General features: G+C 40.8%; 1 long non-coding RNA gene across 1 annotated transcript; it reads right to left on the bottom strand.

Moving 5' to 3' along the window:
- Positions 1–1,321: 1,321 nt before the first annotated feature.
- On the bottom strand, positions 1,322–19,343 carry LOC111245531 (uncharacterized). The gene is made up of 3 exons (XR_002671368.2): positions 19,271–19,343; positions 3,298–3,554; positions 1,322–2,985 (listed from the first exon to the last, which is right to left on the bottom strand). It is a non-coding gene; the product is annotated as an uncharacterized LOC111245531 (long non-coding RNA).
- Between the last annotated feature and the right edge of the window lie 818 nt (positions 19,344–20,161).

The following is a 20,161-nucleotide window of genomic DNA, read 5'->3' as shown; positions in this document are numbered from 1 at the left end:
GAGGAACGGCTATCAAAACCATCTACGTTTGTTTGACAGATTATTTTCTGCTCGCTTATATGCGAAACAGACCAAGTATCCCAGGTTATACCTTTACAAGCCGTCTTCAAGATGGTCATCATTACATACGACACAGACGTAATATTCATCGTCCGTCGCCTTCTTTAGCGAATCAGCCATTGCTTTGGCAAAAGCTTCAAACATTGTAAATGCTCCAGCTACAAGGATACGAAAAGTTTCATGGTGTCATACGACGTATTTGAGTTTTAAGTTGACGATCCTTGATCGCCCATAATATGCCACTATTCTCATGAAACTTTAATGACGTATTACAGTTAATACCGAAATCGTTAATATCGCAACCTAAAGGTAATCTCAGCGGAACAGCGTTTAGGTTGGATAAGCTCATAACTACCCTTGGAGAATTGTAGCTTGCGAGTAATTCGCCATGAACCTGCCAGTCGTTGCCCAGTGCCTGCGTCAGATCTGAGATTGGTCTGGGAGCTTCCTCGGGTTTAATGTGTGTAGCTTTCGGGCGCAGTGTTTGGGCTAACCCAGTATACTGTGTGTCGTTGCGAGGTGGTGCTTAGGGATAATCGACAGACTTTTTTACTGGGCATCAACTGGTGACCCGTTGCGCGGTTGACGTAGTTTTGATGTGTAGGCTTTATTAGTGCGCTAAGACTCTAAAGTTAAACTCTACACAACGTTATGCTCATTATATTATCGTGTGCAAGTACTTCGAGAACGTCTGCTTTCCATATATGGATCATACAATATTCCAGCGTATGTATTTTCATGAAATATTATTATCTTGACCAACTATCGAAGAAAAACGGACGCTGTCTTTTTGTTAGGGAATAGTAAATAAAGCCCTGCTTGATATTTGATTGCGGATGAACTATTCCATACTCTATGTAAGCTCCGATGGTAATGACCTAGTAAGAGGACTAAAAAGCTCTGATCAAAACGGGACGCTGAGGTCACCGTAGACGCAGTGTGAAATACCCGTTGGAACATTAGTTTTAGCACTGCGGTCAGGTAGTCATCGCATACCCGGCAGTACTCACTGCTCAGGTGGCCTCACTGTGTTATCGGAGAAGAACTCGGTAATGCAAGGCGTGATGCCTAAAAGCACTACGATTTGCTTCTTTGAACATTGCATACGAAAGCCAGGCAGCGGCTTCAGCACAATGACCTTATCGGTTATGGTCCTTAATCGTGCTATTATTTCGATAATGGAATTTAATCAGGTAGCCGCATTGGCTCGTGATGTAAGAGTCGTGAGGTATTCAAAATACATTGTCTTCTATCAGTGTGACTGTCTCAAAACAGCTGGATTTATTTATACGTTTTGTTGCTTATCACTGACGCCAGTGTGGGTCTGGTCGTGTACATATCTATCTTGAATGTAACGAGTGAGTAGTTCATCGTAGACGCCATGATTGCAAAAGTTTTCAAGATGACCTCGATATTTATATTCGAAGATTTTTCAATTTAGCCAAAGTTAGTTGGGGTTTCAAGTAATAAGTTACAAGCGTACTTGGCTATTTAGCTGTTGAATTGCACCAAAGTATCGCTCGGTTACGAAAAAAAGATAGTGCTTTCAATAGCTACTATCTTTTTAACGTAACGTATGTTATCGACTACGTTCTACGGACTATGCGTTCCACCCGTTGCTGCAGAAATTTAATTTTCAGAAAATGCTCTTTTTTGGAAACTCCTACAGGTCGCTCCGCTTTCTGGATTGTCTGCTGAGCAATTAGTCTACGCTCTATAGAGAGGATTATCACCCTTTTGTATCTAATTACTATTAGAATATTCACATGGTGTATTATTCAAGCACAAACGATAAACTCACTCGTCATAGTATAGCGACTCATCATTTTCGGGCCATTTGTGATTTTTTTCAGTAGCCGTAATCAATATTAGAACAGTTAAACATGTCGTGCTTCCAGGACAGCAAAGTCTCTCTCGGTATGCTGGTTTCCCATATCGACAAGCCTTGCCTTTCTTGTAATTAAATGTGTACCTTACCATAACATGAAACACAGTGTTTTGCAGCCCGCATGCTGATTCTCAAAGAAGATCGTTTTCTGCTGGAAATCGCTACCAGTATCATGGTGTACAACGTAGAGTGTGATTACTGATAGGTCCTACATCAGTGTAAATAGCCTTAAATAATTGACCTTATGACTCTTCCATTCCAGGAACCGCGTTAGTACATTAGCTAGCTGCACCGATTGTTAGATTGGTTGTTAGTCCGGGTTTTATCCGGAAGGGTCTGTGCTGGACAGCTGGAAAAATTTTCTATACCATTATCTATTTCCAAACCAAACGATGGAAAACTTCTCACTTGGCAACGTACCGTATTCTCAAGTTCGCTCCCACTATAATTTGATTCCTTTCTTAATGAATGCAAGTCACAGGCGACTTCAGCGCTGCAAGAACTGCGCAGAACCCTAACGTACTTATGTACTTCCAACTTCCTGACCCATTTTGGGCCGCCACCGTAGCACACCCTATTAAAATAGCTTAGATATGTTAAGTCTATGGCCTTATTAAAGTATCAGGAAACCTGAAGCACAATGTCACGTCAATGGGAATATTTGATATCATTTGGCAACAACATTTGTAAATAACTGTCGAGGCAAAAAACGATTTTACGTAATGTGTGGCATGATAGGGGCAAAATTTTGCGATACAATGAGATTCGGTCATTTATATGTGAACATCACTGCGCACCTGTGATACAAAAAGGCAAGACCGATGTTCCGAGGTTTATGATTAAGCTCGTTAATCCACAACAAAAAGTCCGTTCAGAGAAATCTTCAACGTTAAAATACATGCTTAACATAGCTCTTTAAAGCTCACACCTCTACAAGATTGGTTTCCAACTTTGCCGATGAAGATGAGGTGCTTTAGCTTGACCATCTCATCGATTCTTTTCGATGGCAGACCCGTCTAGGAATACATCTTCAATACCTGTTTGAAAAACAAAATGATCAAAAGTAATTGGGAGCATCTGCTCTGGGCATTTATGTACCACCATTCAAAGCATCCTATTCGGGCCCTTCATTATAACTTAATCGTAATGCCCCGTGATAATACAGTGGTGAAGTTTTTATCACCAAACTAAGGGATATGTGGCACTCTACGATTGAAACCAAGCATATACACACCTTGTTAAATGCCAGAAGCCAACCACCTAAAGTAATGCTTGGCGGGAGTGTTGGGCTTTAAACTTGAAACATTTATTTAAATAACTTCAACTACCTTGAACTACATAGACCTTACCCGCAGTTCAAAGTGATTCAAGTCGCGAGCGAAATTTAGATGGTCAGTTGTTATGAATGCTCTCAACGACTCACGACGTTGTGGACCTCGGGTATAGATCTGCCGGACGGCAGACGTTTGACACGTTGATGTTAACCGTCTTCGTGACAGCTTTCGGAGTAACGAATTTGCTTGCTGATATTAAGTATAATTGGTGGTCCAGGTTCAAGTACGCACACATTTCCTTTCGCGATAGAATTCAGCCGTCCTGGTCTTATCTTAAATTAGGAGACCCCGGTTAGAGAATTTTAAAAAAAGATTTGTCTGTAGCTCCGACTAGCATACAGCCCACGAATATCGACATAAATTGTAGCTTTTTTCTAGTGTAAATACTAACCGTACATAGAGTAGAACATAAATCTCAGAAATTTTACGTCGCACATTGCCACTGATAAAGTGGTTTTCGTGATGACAATTAACAAAACGTGCAACGTGTAACGGTGCAAAAGTTCCACTTTATAGAAAACCGAAGACTCGATTTTGACTTCACACGTTGCTTATTCATTATCATGCCTTATTATTTAACTCCACTCAAGTGAAGTCCAAGAGGGGGACACCGTAGGTTCCGCTTAGCGTTTACTTCCAGACCATTTTTGAACCCACCCAGTAATACCTTTGAACCTCGATTCACTAACGACATGTGACTAAAATTGATTATACGTTTGATCATTGTCGCTTACTTGTTATCTGTTCTAGTCAAATGTGTTATTGATGGACCGAAAACTTGTAGGAACGTGACGCGGCTTATAGCGGCCATTTAAAACCTACTAAGATACTATCCGCTCGCGGTGAATAGGATCCCAGAACAACTGGCCGAAAATGCGATTGATGCCTTAGCTTGCGGTACGAATGGCAGCACTCTATCAGCTTTCTTTAATCATGCGAATCGTGTCACGCTTCCGTGCCGTTAACGGGCCTCTCGTCTTTTTCAACCAATGGCTTAGCCGTGAAAGGGACCATATTGTGACAATATGAAGTGACGAGGCAAGCAGCAGTCGACAGCTATCTCTCTAGCGACCCCTATCTAGAGCAACAGCTCTAGTCGCTCTAGAGTCGCTGATGGCACTCACGTGCTAAATCCAGCTTACAAACTTGGCCATAAATCATCTTAGCCTCTAGTAATCTACTTGACGTTGAATTCGCAAGTATGTTTGAGAAACATCAGTAAATGGGTACTTCCAACTATTTCGAAAATCGCTGAATATTAACACATTGCTGTTGTACAGTTGTTCTGAAAATGCCGCTTCGTAAACGTCAAATGATAATAGAGCATACGTCTGACAAATGGCAGCACAATTTTACTGCAACACAAACACAAGGGATATTGATATTCTCCGAAGTTGATTTCGTTCAACACTGATCACACCTTAACCTCACGTCTGACACACTCGTTCCAGAATCGAACCGCATCTAATCAGTAGAAGTGATCATACCCATCAAACATCAACGCGGCTAGGGGCGATGAAAAAAAGGATTTCCAGGTCGAATCCTGGAAGCATCCGCTAACGAATCTCGCTCTGTGTTTTGAGGGACGTACGATCTTTGCGGAAGTGGGATCGTCATAACTCCTAGAGAATTCATACTAACCTATACATTTCGATGGATTAATCTTCCTACGTGTCTCTTTAATTCTACAACGTTGGACTTTGCAGAGGCGTCATATCCGTATGACTAGAATACACTTAAGGAATATACGAGGCAAAATTCCTGTTTCCCGTATTGTCGGCTAAGGAAGATTTCCGTGGCACACTCCGGCTGATCCCCGAAGAGTGTCCCAGAGTCTGACTACTATCTTATTCGGGTTTGCGTTTCACAATGCGCAGCTTCATAAGAAACCTATCGAAGGTACGAAACGAAGGGCAAATCTAATCAACTCAGCGCATGCCACTGGGGTGGGCCTCTCAATTATTAGCTCTAATGCCCAAAGCAAGTCCCTTAGTTCATTAGCAAAACTTTAGCTCATTCACTCATTGGCCTAACCGCTATAGACGGCAAACGCTTCAATGTAGAGCGAAACAATAGAAAGAAACTCACTAACGGCATTTCCCACAATATATTCCGCGTTAGGCGTGTTAAAATCGTACTAGTACTGCTATGAAGTAGCAGGCACCTCGCGCAAGAGCGCCGCTATTCCGGACCGTTTTACCTATTAATATACACGCGCGCGCACATTCACACACACACACACAATACCAGGTTTTTGCTTTCCAACTATTATACGTTCGAAAGTTTCACGTGTAGTTTCCAGATGCGGTTTAAAATCCATGGCAATGTCTGAAAGCATTTTTCAGAGTTCTTTTATTTCACGTTTGCGCTAGTTGCGCACGCCAATTATTAGGGAACCTAACCCATTTTTTTCGCAACCCAAATTGCCACACAACTATTGGCAGAGGAAAACCATTTTTGTTAATTCGAAACTTTTTACGCACTGCTGGGTTAAATGAAAAAAAATATATATATATTTAGAAACATATGTTACTCGCTTGAGTTGTAATTTTTTTTTATGGTAGTAGCGAGAGTATGCCTTTTACGCGACGATAATGGCAAAAATGTCGATCGAAGCTTGCACGGAACGCTAAAAGCTTCCTCTGCATTTATTCCTGTTAAGGGACGCAATTTGGATGTCTTTTTCATTTTCTTCGACTCGTAAATCATCAAGGAACTCTTAATTGTAACTAAATAGCTTAATATATGGAGACGATAGATAATTTTTCAGAATTGTGTCCTCTTCCCGTTCAATTTTGTATTATGAAGTAGTGCTGTTACGCTATTTTGATGGGGTGCCATTATGATGGTAACAGAGCTGATCGAATGAAAATTGGCGGGGGGTTTTGGCTAATTTTGCCGAATATGGAAAAATCTGGTTCTCTCCACCTCGATATGGAGCTCAGAAGCCGATATAAGCAAATACAATTCAAATCTAAACTACAATATCACCCTGCTAGTTTCCTCTACATCTCGCGTTGTCTCGATAAAATCTTGAAGCCTTTCTCGCCAGCGGGCCGCGTATTTCCTTGCCTTTGGTATAACATTGTCTTCGTTTCGTACCGTCTCGAGAAACGTCAGCAGATGCTTGAGACCCGTATCGTCGGGCTGCCCAAAATATGAGTATATTGGCACCCCATTATCGCGTTGCGCCATATAGCTAGCAGGGTGATTGTCCACAATCAGGATACGATTCAATGGCCGGCCCAGAAATTCGAGGTCTTTAACATAGAAGTCCTTAAAGATCGCACAATGCTGTCGGTACAGCCGATGCTTGATTAATTCCTTCGGATCGATTCTATCTAGAATTTTGTCTGCATACATCGGCAACGATGCCGTATATACCGCTAGCTCGAACCACTGGCTAGTGATCCTGAGAAACTCATCAAGGTAAGGCCGAATTTGTATGTAGACGTCGGCCGTCTTCTTGCTCACGGGCAGTTGCAGCTTGAAGCTGAAATCATACACAGGCGGGACAGCATATGTTCCATGAATAAGTGTTTCGTCTAAATCGAGCACGAGGAGGTTTTTTTGCGTATCCTGTGCCGGGGGTAGGAGTGGCTTTTTGCCAATGGGATTTTTTCCGCGGTACTCTTTCTTTTCAGAGGCGGTCAGGATGAACCGATGGCTTAGATGGTTCTCATCAACCTTTGTCGAAAACATCGCTAAGCACCGAATCAAAATTCAACCCCGTCAATAGCACAACGTTATCGGAAAAAACAGACATATTTCTTAATGACTTCTGTCTGAAACAGCACCGATATAATCGGTGGCCGCCAGTGTTCCGCTGAAGATGAACGAAGTTGCGATTTATTATTTTTTTAGGTGCAATTCGTGATAACAACAGCTTTTCTGCACTCCCGAAGTCGTTCGCTGTATGTAGAGTGCCGTATATAGCTTGACGAATCGGAAGCCATACTATATCATTTTCCATTTTATAAATTATTTATGATTGCTACGTGACCTATATATTGAGATCTTTAATCAGAGAGGTCACTGAGATAACATTTCATGATTTAGGCCGTGTTTCGCTCACCATAAAACAGGTATTAGAGGTTGAAAGGGTTGTGTATGGCGGGCCTAACAGCCATTAGTAATCGATGAGTCCGTCGTTCGACTGCACGATAAGCGCCTGCCGACAGTTGAATTAGAAGCGTAAAACAATATGGCAAATATCATTTATTCAAGCATACCCACTATGCGAGACCCAAACGGTGTCTACAAACTATAAACAAAATCATGTCAAAATAGGCTCCGTCAGCGTTTCGATCTTAAATCTATCTAAGTTGTTATATCTGAACATTGAACGACAGTGTCGTGAAACATAATTGAAGATACATGGTTAATCTATTTTGAGGTTTGGTATTCAGTATGAGGCGACGGGCACGCATGAATCGGGATTTAGAATACTGCGTTCAATAGCTTGGTACAATCTAGGACAGTAACGAAATCGTCGAAAAAAAAAATCTGAAGCCTTTTCGATTTTTAAGTTATGCTGCTCCTTACGGACGCGTCGTTCGGTTGGCTGGGAGACCTTCTTTCGTCGAAGCAACCTTAATGGTGAAAATATATTGATCTGCACAGATTCGACAGTGAAGATAACACAACCGTATTAATGTAGCCCATTTGATAGTCCAGTGGGCTCAATACAGGTAAGCAATCACTGAAACAGCACCTACGAGAGAAATGCTCCTTTTCAACTCTATAATGCTATATGTGCTGTGACACTGCCTCGTCTGCATGAAATATCGAATAGTCTATAATGTGGAAACAAGCAACAAGTTGGGTTCGCTCGTAGCGGGACCGTTATGATTCCGGCGTAGATCCTAGCGCTGAGGGCTAACTGTAGAACATAGACTGTGAAAAAAAAAGCCTATACTATCAATGTTGCGAATATGGCTGCTGTTGCCCCTGTTGTCATTATATGAAACGGGCATTGTGGCTACAATGATAGTTATATAGAATTTAGCCGTTGTCGAGCCAGGATCACCAAAATCATAGTAACGTGTGGTGGCTAACGAATGCTCGTACACCGGAACGCATTATGATGGCCTTTAAGCGGGGGCTAACTTATTATAAAATATAAACAATAAGCTAGCCTATGATATTGGCAAGGTCAATTCGTTACCTTCGTTAAGAGGTATTTTCTGATTAGACGTTTGTTTCACATTATATTAAATGTTTGTCGCCTAGTCTGTTTTCGACTATATTCCATGTAATAGAAAACGCTCAATGTTCTAAACGTCCGTGCTTGGATATCGGATGGGAGAGTAATAGCGGTACGCAAATCTGTCTATTCCATGCATTGTAAACACAGCTGATAAATCACACTCCAGAAACTAAGTTAAGTTGAATGTACCAGATATGTTTAACAACATCTGGAAGATTAGTTCTTGGTTAACTAGATAAACAGTGAGTTGTTCCATTACCTATCGATTTCGTTCGCAACGAAGTAGACAATCAATGACCCGCTGATTCTTCGATCTCAATCGGGCCACGGCTCGATGTCGTTTACTTTTACTTAAAAAAAAAAAAAAAAACTGTAGCCGATGGTGGCACATGATGCGATGTCATGGAATGACTAACTGGGTTACACCTTTCTCAGTCCATCCCCTCTGTTGCTAGTGGACTTTCTCTTCTCTAGCCAAATGATGACGTTAACTTTCTAACATTTTTCTGTTTGGATAAATCATTGAATTTCGGCGATTGAAGTTACTCAACAAGTGAGTTTACATTACTCGGTTTTATTACGATACAGAGAGGTCATATTTGACAGCCAGAGATGTTCAAGTGTCCTTATAGTCTTATATAATTTAATTGAGACGTAAATAGGCACAACCTATTTGACCCGACTAGGCAAGCGTTTCAGGGCACTGCTTCCAGGAACAAAGCAGTTAATCCGAGTAAACCGGATAGTAAACATCTAAAGCTGGATGCGTTATTATTGATCCATTGTATGTACAACTAGGAAACAAAGAGCCATTCTTACCAATAATAACTGAACAATGACATCATGTATACTTATATTATAAAAGCCAACTAGATAAATATGTAGGGCGGAGATGAATCGGGTCATCTTGTTTCCGCCAAAATCCTCGTTTTTTTCAATTTATTTCCACTTGGCTCTTTGGAGCCCTTTGCTTGATGTCCGGGCGTCATACTGCGCTCAGAATTGTTTCGGGCGCTTTAACTCCCTGAATTCGATTCTTCTGTATGGAATCTAGTTAAACCAGCTCTAGTCAATTACTCTTCAGTGTACCTTATCGGTCTGATGTGTTCATGTATATACAAATAACAATTTTGTACCACGCAGTGCCGTTGATCTAGGTGACCAAGGCTATTTGCTCCGTGTGTTTAGCGTATATCAGCGTAAAGTTGTCTCCCATCGTTTTACAGAGGGTGAGAGCAAGCGCGGACGCAATAAACGTGGAAGATTTAGACGGTTTCTTTTATCGTCGAGTCGTTAGAGTTTTCGTATTTTACTACCAGCTGTCGTCTAGGTTGGTGCCATTTCTTGTCGCCGTGGCCTCCTTTTCGGCGCACGCTTGGAGATACTCCCCAAGTTTTTTTCGCCACCAGACAACATATCGCTGTACACATGGGACGACGTTGTCAACACTACGGAGCAATTGCAGAAAGCTGATCAGATCCCTGAGGCCGTTATCGTCCGGCTGACCGAGATATGAGTAAATTGGTACACCATTATCAGGATGCGCCATATAACTGGCTGGATGGTTATCCACTAAAACCACCCTGGTTAGCGGTCGTCCAAGAAACTCAAGATCTTTAATATAGTGATCTCGATACACACCACAATGATGCCGGTATAGGCGGTGCTTAATCAATCGGTTCGTGTCGATCTTATCGATGATCTGATCAGCATAGATCGGCAATGATGCCGTATAGACTGCCAATTCGAACCATTGACTCGTAATTGAAAGAAATTCGTAGGCGTATGGTCTTGTCTGCACAAAGACATCCTTAACTTTTTTAACGCCGCCGGCCAGATTAAGTTTAAAAGAGAAATCATAATGATTAGGCATTATATAGTGGCTGTTCATGAGCGTTTGATCTAAATCGAGCACGAGCAGGATTTTGTTAGCATCTTGTAGCGACGGAGGGGGGATTAACGGGCGTTTCGGTATCGGGTTCAGGTCACGGTACTCGCGCCGTTCCGCCGCTGTTAGCAGATATTTATAGCTCAGATGATTTTCGTCAATTTTCATTGTCCACATCACAAGTACCCTGAGGCCTAGCTTCGGCCGACGGCACTACGTCGTTCAAAAACAACAACAAAACAACACGCCCATATTCGTATTTAGGAAAAATGCAAAACAGCAGTTCTAAATAGGTATTGAACAATCCGTTCGCGAGGAGACACCGTTCGATTACGTGAGACAACCATTTGAACAGTGACCATGGATGAACGAATCAATCGCTTGATCAGCGTTTTAGCTCGGGCATCGGCGGAGAAATCTATGATCTACCGATGAGCACTGAATAGCGTCGAAAAGGTGTCAAAAGAAATTGCTGGATCTATAAGCAGCTACGCTTAGTAGGTCGACAAGTTCTAATGATGGCCAATGCCCGTCTATCGCAACCAAGTTAACGCAGTCGCTCAGAAGTAAGTTGCGGGGTGGATTTGAGCTCGTTACGGGATAAATGTGTGTGGTCCACGGTACGCGATCAATCGACTATCACTACGTTAAGAATTACGTCTCTTTTTGTAAGCCTGCACCTTCTGCAAAGCTCAACGCGTTCATCAGTGCGATGTCGAGTTTATTCCTGGCTGCATTTGGGGGTGTAAAGCATCGTTCTATCCCAGTTCTAAATACGATCAGAGGGACCAAAATTTAAACATTATAATCGACGTCCCAAAGAACTGACGAAATGTTTCCTCTAAGCATTAATAGTTGTAGACATTAACAAGTCATCTTGATAGCCCAAATCATTTTTGCTTCAAGAGCGATATGGTAAAAGGTATGTTTTTACCTTTTCAAGATGGCGCAGCACTAAGTTGATAACTTCCCGCTGTAACGGACCGGCATCTAACGTATATATTTGTATTAAAACTTAAGTATCGTGTAAGGTAGATTACTAACACCCAGATAACTAAATTCTGACACTTAAAATGAGCTGACTAAGCTACAAAGGATCCATTTTAAATATACCATCGGCCGTACAATATATACTTAGGGCGTATTAGGTGTTTAGCTATATAATATGAATCGAATTTTCAGAATTTGAGCAAATTATTACGCTATGTCATAGATTCATATCTAAAGAACAGTGACTGACCGATTAATGCGACTCAGGCGAAATAAGTAGGGTTAGAAAGAAAATATCATATCCTCACCATTTTAGGTACGCCGCAATTTATCGACAGGTTATTATATAATAAATCAACGATTATTGTGCTCGACGCCCAAGTCTGTCGTTATAAAGTAGCATCATCGAAAAATTCATTCGTATAATTTAAGGCCTATAACGGTGGGATTTCATGGTCGTCAACAGATCGAAGGCGGCCTGGAAACTATAGGCTCTCATCGAGACAAATACCTGATGGTTTTACGAAAAATCAATGTTGTTTGAAAAGGCAAATTTGAGAAATTCAGCTTCAAAGAGCTGTGGTGATTACCTGATCATAGGTAGTTCGGACAGAAGACAAAAATTCTACCATTTACTAACGGGATACTGATTAAAAATGACTACAAACGTCCATAAGTTGTAAGCGTAAGAGGACTCCGATTGACTATAACTGCATAGTAAATTTTTCTGCGTGGGGTTAATTGGGAATAGCATGCCCAAACGCCGATTACGGCGGCTCTGCGTTGGACGCAATCGCCGAAGAATTAGATGACACACATACTCTTTTTCCAGCAATTAACTTATCTATTTTTAGGCACGCCAAATTGTATTCTGAATGAAATGAAACCGATACAGATCCGCAGTGAAGCTTCTGATGTCTCCAAATATGATCCCTTCATAGAAAAAGGCTAGTAAAACAATCATTCCTAGTCCGTATAAGTTTGCCATCGAATTTTTGAGCTGAACTTGTACTAAGAAGTTACAACCTTCAAGGTAAAATAGCTTATTTCTTAGTGCAATGTGAATCTTAAAGCGGAATCGCTAAATTCGAGGCCAGCGCTCTAGATTACTGAAGTGCGTATGCTATACGCAGCGAAATACGTACTCGCGCAAAAGGACCGAACACAGCCATGTCTAGTCCTTAGGACCCGTAGTCCCTAGGACCACGAAAGAACAGTACTGTATTTCTTTTAATTGTAAAATTTTCGGTAAGCTTGAATAATAGATCTTTTTGAGCGAAGTTTACAAATTATTTCTTATTTTCTTAATGACGTTTCTTACCATATTTCTTCAAAGGTAAGTTTGTATTTGGTTTTTATACTTTTAATAATTAAAGAACCAGCTGATTCGATTTTCGTCTGTTTTTATCTAGCCAGATCTATCCCAATGGTAGAAGAAACAAACAATACATTACGTATGAATTTGTTGAATTGAAATAAAATTGATTAGAAGACTTTTTTTTTTTGATGCAACAAAATTTAGCTGTCTTATATTGACTATTTTATTCGATAGAACACAAGATACGACACATGAAATGACCGCGTACAAACGTATACGACGCTTTCAATTTACCTGCATAAAGCCTCACTGATACCAGTGTTGTAGTAGATGAAATATCGTGAAACGTTCAGAATTTGTTATTTTCAGAAATTTAGGTGAGCTTTTGGAAAAATCCACTTTGTTGTTCTATCGGAAAAATCTGACTTAGTCATTTATTAGATCAGGGCTCATATGTGTGGCGCTGCGCTTCATGTAATTCACTCGCCCATTCGGTCCAAACAACCTCAGCTAAACTGGGTTTCTACAAAGCCAGTCCAGTTTCGGGGGATACGAAACTTTAGTCCATTTAGCGTTATGCTATTTCATTTCAAGAAACAAAACGTACATTTAACAGTTTATGCGCTCTAATTGACAAAATTGGCTTTAGAATATTATTGAAAAATGTGTTTTGTTGTAAGAAATGATAATTTCGAAAGGCCTGATATGCCTTGGGAAGCGCTGTATAAACAATAGATGCACATATGAACACAACAAAGTATTCATAAACACAGAGGCAGCTGGGTCTGACCTGTGTTCCCCCGATGACAACTATCGTACTATTAGTATACGGTTAATATATGAACCACGTGGGTGGATCCGTGGTCGGCTTGCAGCTTGGGCCCCATCTCCTAGCGTATGAGAAGCATATCGAATTCCCATTAGATAGGCGTACTATTAATGGACATGTTCTTTTCGTATATGCACACTCAAACCAAGCTACGCCGGCACCATAATAAGTAACCCGTTGACACTCTTGATCCGCCCATCGATCGTGCTCCAATGCTAGTAAGTACCAAAACGTGCCTCATTATCGCCTTTCCTAAATGTAGGAAGTATCCCAAAAACGTATGTGTGTGCATGATCAGAAGCTGTAATTAATTAATATAAAGATACTATTGCATGTACACGGTCGGTATTCAGTCACTTTCGAATGGCAGCAGGGGGTTGTCGTATCTGCGTCCATATAGTGCACACGTTTATGCGCTGTCTGTCGATAACATACGAACGTAAACTGAAGATAATCGTACAAATGACGGTACCTTCTGTGGAAGGCCCTTTTATCTAGTCTGGTAGGGGACGGTGCATATAGATTTCCCGACGACCCCTGTCTGCTTATATTCCATTGTAGATGGTTTAATAGGGATATCATGGAAATGAAAATATTAATATCAACAGATTGTCGTACTGGCTTTAGAGACTTTTCGAATGATCGAAAGGTTTGACCCTGCAATCTTGATAGATAGATAGATACGAAAAAACTTACATCCAGAGTAAATTATTGGACTTTATGCTGATTGTTATACGGATCATATCTAGTAACCAATATTGGAAGCAAATGAGCCAGCTCCGAAATTTAATTTTCCACTTCAACTAATATTAATTGAAACATTTTAATAAGCTTTTTTTTTTTATTAATCAATTTGATTTATGCAGCTTCAGCTATTAACGGATGAGAGGCTTTCAGAGTAGGAGAACGGCTACAATAATGGCGGCTAATAAAGCCGCTATACTTACCCTTGCGTATATTTGCCAATGATTCAAGTACGTAACTACGGCGCACTGTGTACGAGATTGAAAGTGTTTCCCTAATCTCTTGCTCGGGCTTTTAGGAAAAAGGGCTTCTCCCATCTGTGAAATAGTCGCCAATATCTGTATCTCGTACTCAATTACTATTCCAAATGGAACGAGATTCATCTGGCAACGGGCTGTCTCTTTAAAGCTTTTCTCTCTATTGTTTAATATATGTATTATTCACGACTTGAAATCACACGCGATTTAAGTGCTATTTTAACCTGCCAGCATCTTGATATCATTTCGAATTCCTGATCTTCTCTGAATCTTTCGCGTACGCAGAGTGAGCACAGTCTAAAAGACTGGATTTATAACTGAGCACTTTTAGGGCATTTCCAGACGTCATTGCAAGGAGCAGTCTCTCCTTGAATCATGGATAGCTTGAACGATCCCGAGTACCGGTCAACACCATAAGCAGACGTTGATAAACTAATGCTGTTCGTCGCTCTCTCAAGGGCGTCGATCGCTTCCTTAAAGAGCCGACTTCGATATTCCGAAATGGATTGTGTAGATAGCTGGGTGCCATGTACACGTTGTGGCTAGATTCCTTCTGTGAGCCGTGATCTGGCCAGACTTGTCAACCGTGACGCCGGGACGGAATTCTATAGTAGAGACTATATTGGGGAATACTGCTAAGCGTACATTTACGAGAGTGTGGCTGAAGCTGAGCTACGTTTCTTCAGAGTTTGCCACGATTTTACGCTCCTAGCCCATCGAATGCGGGCCCGTACAACCCTAGTTCTCTTAATTAATTAACATTTTTACGTTGGCTAGTAATGCACCTTAATTTTTTCGCCCGCCCTTAGAGTGCCCTCACTCACTTCTTCGGCTGACTAGATATCTTGTTATCCTTTCTAAGTAAAAACTCTGGTAGACAATGTCCGCCCTTCGGCAACGTATCTCGATGAAAGTAACGTACTTTTTTATGCCTTTATTTATTAATGACCTTACTTAGTCACCTATTAGATCAGGGCTCATATGCATGGCACTAGTTTTGCTTGGCGCTGCGCTTTATGTTTGCAAGAAATCCAAACCGTAGTCTTTGCCTGCTTGCAAAAGCAATATATGAATAGTATGTACTATATTATATTACGTTTACTTCATTTAGAAATCGCTGGATAATGTTAAATACATTGTGCGGATATGAAGGCTTTGGGCGAGAGCTCAAAAGTGCAACTTATTAGCGGAATTTAATTTACGTTATAAGCGTTCTTTTGCGTCTGTAATTACCCACCGTTGTTGTAACTTCATTTCCGCCTTTATACGACTCGTTTTGTACACGGGTCTATTAAGTACTCTTATCTTCCGCTCCTTTCCACCATTATCTCAGCCTTGTTATCGTATATTCTATAGTTTCATATTCCAACAATAATAGCCATCCTAGAGATTACTGATTGAACCGAATTTTTCTACAATTAGTATTTCCTACAATTCCCACGTTTATGTGAGCGTTTGCATCTTTCGAGAAATTTATTTTTTAATTTGAGACCAGTTTGGTCTTCAATGGGTGTCTGCCTTGTTGCGTTTCGATCGTCCCATTTTTTATCGGTAATTAATTCTGTTCGTCTATTGTAGTAGTCCAGGTACATTTTTTAAGCCGATATTAAATCAAGAGACATCTTTCTCAGCATCTTACATATGAGCGATCTATTATTGTATCAATGCCCTGCTGTCCATCTGATTTTGCGGGCTCTCTGTGGCAGGCAGAGGGTCGTGCACTGATTTCAATGTACGAGATACCTCTGATAATGTCAAACGGCATGCTTATATAGACCCGGATTTCTTCCGCGGCATATAAAAAGGCTTAGGTCCGAAACGGGGCGTAGGCCCACTTAATTTCATGTTGGGAAGTCGTCGGAAGCGATGTTTAACGTCAGTACGAAACGTAAACTTCGGAATATTTAGACATAACAGTTCGTTAGTCTTTTAGTTAAATATTCATTTATAGGTCTAATGGAGAAAACCTAGGGAAATCCAGGAAGACCAATTCCGGCTACGATTTTCAGTGGGGGCGTGTTCTTAATGCTGTGTCCAAGATGTGTTTCCTAGGTCTTGTTTATTCAAAGAGGGTTGTTGGCGGTTGCATAAAAGTGCCACTGTGAGTTCGAGAAAACCCCATTTTGCCGAAAGCCAAAGCCGTAATTGTAAAATGACGATTCTATGCGACTTGCTACCTTGGACCGCCTCGCTGAGTATGTCTTACCGCGACCCTAAGCGACGCCTGTTATTGAATACTGCCTCATGAGCATTTCTAGTTATCAAAAGATCAAAACTTAGGTAACCGGTAACTTTGTGATTATAACGACGCCATCATTATCCTGACCTTATCCCTGCAATAACTGACGAAAGGTCTGTTACCTGTCTGCAGTATGTGACAGCACGCCTATGGCACGTCATTTCCAGGCAGACGATATGATGTGCTAAGCTCGAACCTGTGTGAGTTGTATTTAAACTCATCGGATTTAGTAGTGTTAGTTACTAAACCTTTGGCGTTGTTAATACTGCCAAATTATTGAAGCACGTTTTTAGCGTGCTCAAATCAAACGTTTCAGACCACCACAAAGGATTTGCCACTTTGAGACGACAGGAAGGAACGGGACTATTAGGAGTAACGCTGAGATTACCTATGACCCACTGGTTTTTATTTTCGTATGTGCAGACTTTTAGATCTACTATACATTCATCGATATTATAGGGCTTTCAACTTTAGTACCGATTTCCTCGTCTATATTCAACTCGAAGATACTTGTTGCAAACTCCTGGACTAACTTCACGTTGAAAAATCGATCCATCATGGCCATAATCGTTTTGTCAGCATATTTATCTAAATCAACGAGGGCAAATATATACATTGTTAGAACAACCAGGCTTCGATTGCGCTTGACTCTTTAGGGAAATATTTAGCAGCAAAAAAAGGTTACCCCCAAAGATACTACGGTTTCCTTTATCGGACGCGGCGTCTCTGGGCAGATGCATTTCAGGTGTGTCAAGTCATCTGCGATGTGGCAAACTTATGCCAATCGTCTCAATATAGTCTCAAAGTTAATGAGATCTGTTGTGGTCATCGCCATTCCAGGACATGTTTCTTTTATTTAAACCGTACATTTTGTTTGCTGTTATAAAAGTACCATGGTGCTGGAAAAAAACAAACGCATTTTTATAGTTAATGGGTCCAAATCAGGTGTAACCTCAGTTTGAGCCTGGCAAGGCTAGGCCGTCTCGAATGCCCGATCTCGTAGCTTGGCGTGGCTAAGGAACGAAGCATGTGGCAATTTAAACAACTAGCGAACGTGGAATTATTGAAGGAACGTCTATAACTCTCACTAGAAACATTAACATAAAGGCAAGCTTAAATACAACGAAAATATCTTAATTCATCAATAGAAAAATTCACTATCATGCTCGTGCTGATAGAATGCGACTCTTTTAAAGCTATTCTAATATCCTCAAGCTCCTCGGGAGCTTTCTCAACGATCTATTGCCTCGGCAAAAAAAAAGCTCAACCAACCTCGTTCTGGCAGCCCGCATGTACCACTTTAGCCATATAAATAGATCCTACACGCGCAGTCTAACATTCTATCGTCAGAATATACGTGAGGCCAAAAAGTTTGCAAATGACTATCGCGGATTAACCGTAAATAATAAGGCTTAAGTTACTACTTCGTTTTGGTAGAAAATGGTACTAAAACAATTTTCGTGTACCTTCGTCTGGGCCACATAATCGCGCTTCGTAACACTCGTACCTCAGCTGTTTTTTTTTTTTCTACTCTTGGGTTGATTCAGATTTTATGAAAACAGACATCATCCTCCTGCTCTTACTCGTTCTGCCCATCTAATCAACTATACTAACAACAGCAGAGATTGTCCATTCACGTAACGCATACATCAGCCCGTTACCGAGATGATCATCGCTACTATTGCATCATAAGCTTCATCATCAACGGGCTTGAAAATATACATCCTAGATTTACATTGTGCCTAGTCTAAGACGAGATCAGTGAATAGTTTTAGGTATAGTCAAATCGGATACAACTATTCAAAATAAGTAAAGTAAGTTGAACTATCTGTTATTTTGGCTAAAGTGGCTAATTAGCGTTTCCTCAAGAATAGGTAATAAGTATAAGAAACAAGAAGGTTCGTCCTTATTGGTTTGGGAAGCTGAATTATCGTTTCGAGCTCTACGATTAAGTCTTTTCCCATTGTTTAACATTGCTTCCGATGGCTGTGCCTTTTCTAGCGGGAAACGAAACATTTATACGTGCGATTATAAACCTAGAGAAGTCCAGGTGTCCTTAATTTTAAACGGGTAAGCACATGACCTCTAAGCCCTCGAAGCGATCTTAGCTTTCATTATTTTCAGCATGAAAAAAAGATGACTGATACATTGATGGGTGTAAAAGCCGAAAAAATAATATCGTAGAATCTATATTACGAAAAAAAAATCCAAAAAAAAACACATTTATTATGCCTTGATTGTGCGTTCGTTTTAGTACACTTAGGGGCAGTATGTTGAGTCCATTAAATCGGATCACTTCAGATCTGTCACGGACATACAGCGTTGAAATTATCGGTAGTAATCAAATGCTGCATATACAACAGTGATAAACACGTGAACGAGGGGTTTGCCGTTGATGAAAGGAACCAAAGAGCTGATGAAAAGTTCGCGCATTTGTGCATAAAACTTAGAATCGAATAGCGACCAAAACAACCGAGAGAATTGACGCAGCGAAGCTGCTTAGTTCGGACTGACCTGAGTGTAGAAGCAAAAGTCTTCGTAGGGTTACCAATAGCACTTCTTTAATTTTCATGACCGTACTTTCGACCTATAACAAACCTGCCTCTGACCACTAGTCAACAAACGGATTTCGAAACCTTTTCGTTTCCGGAGAAGACATCGTTATTCTTTTGGCGCCTTGCTATCGCTATCGTCATTATTGCTTTTTTGTACAGGTTACGGTCTCGTTTATCTGCGAGACAAGTGCTAGTTTACTGGTGATCGACAAACGAGGTAGCAGCTAAATAAAAGTTCAATTAAGATCCAATGAGCTGGCGAGCATCGAAAGACAGGGAAGACAAGATTCTTCACTTTTGTTGTACCATCGTCACGGCTTCGTTTGATGGCTAGCTGGTTACCTCTTTACTTTATAAAACGCTATGTGCTGTGAATCGCAAGAACCCCACATTATGCGAATGAATGTCTGATTAATCTAATTCAAGCCCAGTAACCTGAGTTATATTTAAACAAAGTTTTTTTTGTTTTTGTTTTTATTCAAAGCAAATGTGTATCGCAGTGTGTACCGGTTATCGAAGCGTTTGAACCAAACGGAAATAATGGGCGATTTAGAAGCTTGTCCACGTTAAGTTATAGCGGTAGACGACAGTTAGTTGACCTCTATAGATCTAATACTATTGAGACGTTGGTACAACAAGAGGCACACTTTTCTATGGAAATAATAATGATTCCGTCTAGAAAATTTACAGAAGAATTAAACTATTAAAATTTGATTAATCTTGTTTGCTTTGTCCAGATGATGAACCCCCTGTAAATAATGCCATCTCTAGCTTACGCAATCGTCGTTCTATTATGCAAGCAATGATAGCTATTGACGAAATGAGCTTGTAATTGCTCCAACAGCACCGA

The sequence above is a fragment of the Varroa destructor genome, unplaced genomic scaffold (genome assembly GCF_002443255.2).
Source record: "Varroa destructor unplaced genomic scaffold, Vdes_3.0 BEIS01000002.1, whole genome shotgun sequence".
In the NCBI taxonomy this organism is placed as follows: Eukaryota; Metazoa; Arthropoda; class Arachnida; order Mesostigmata; family Varroidae; genus Varroa; species Varroa destructor.
The sequence above is the reverse complement of the archived record's forward strand: the minus strand, read 5'-3'. Positions and strand labels throughout refer to the sequence as shown.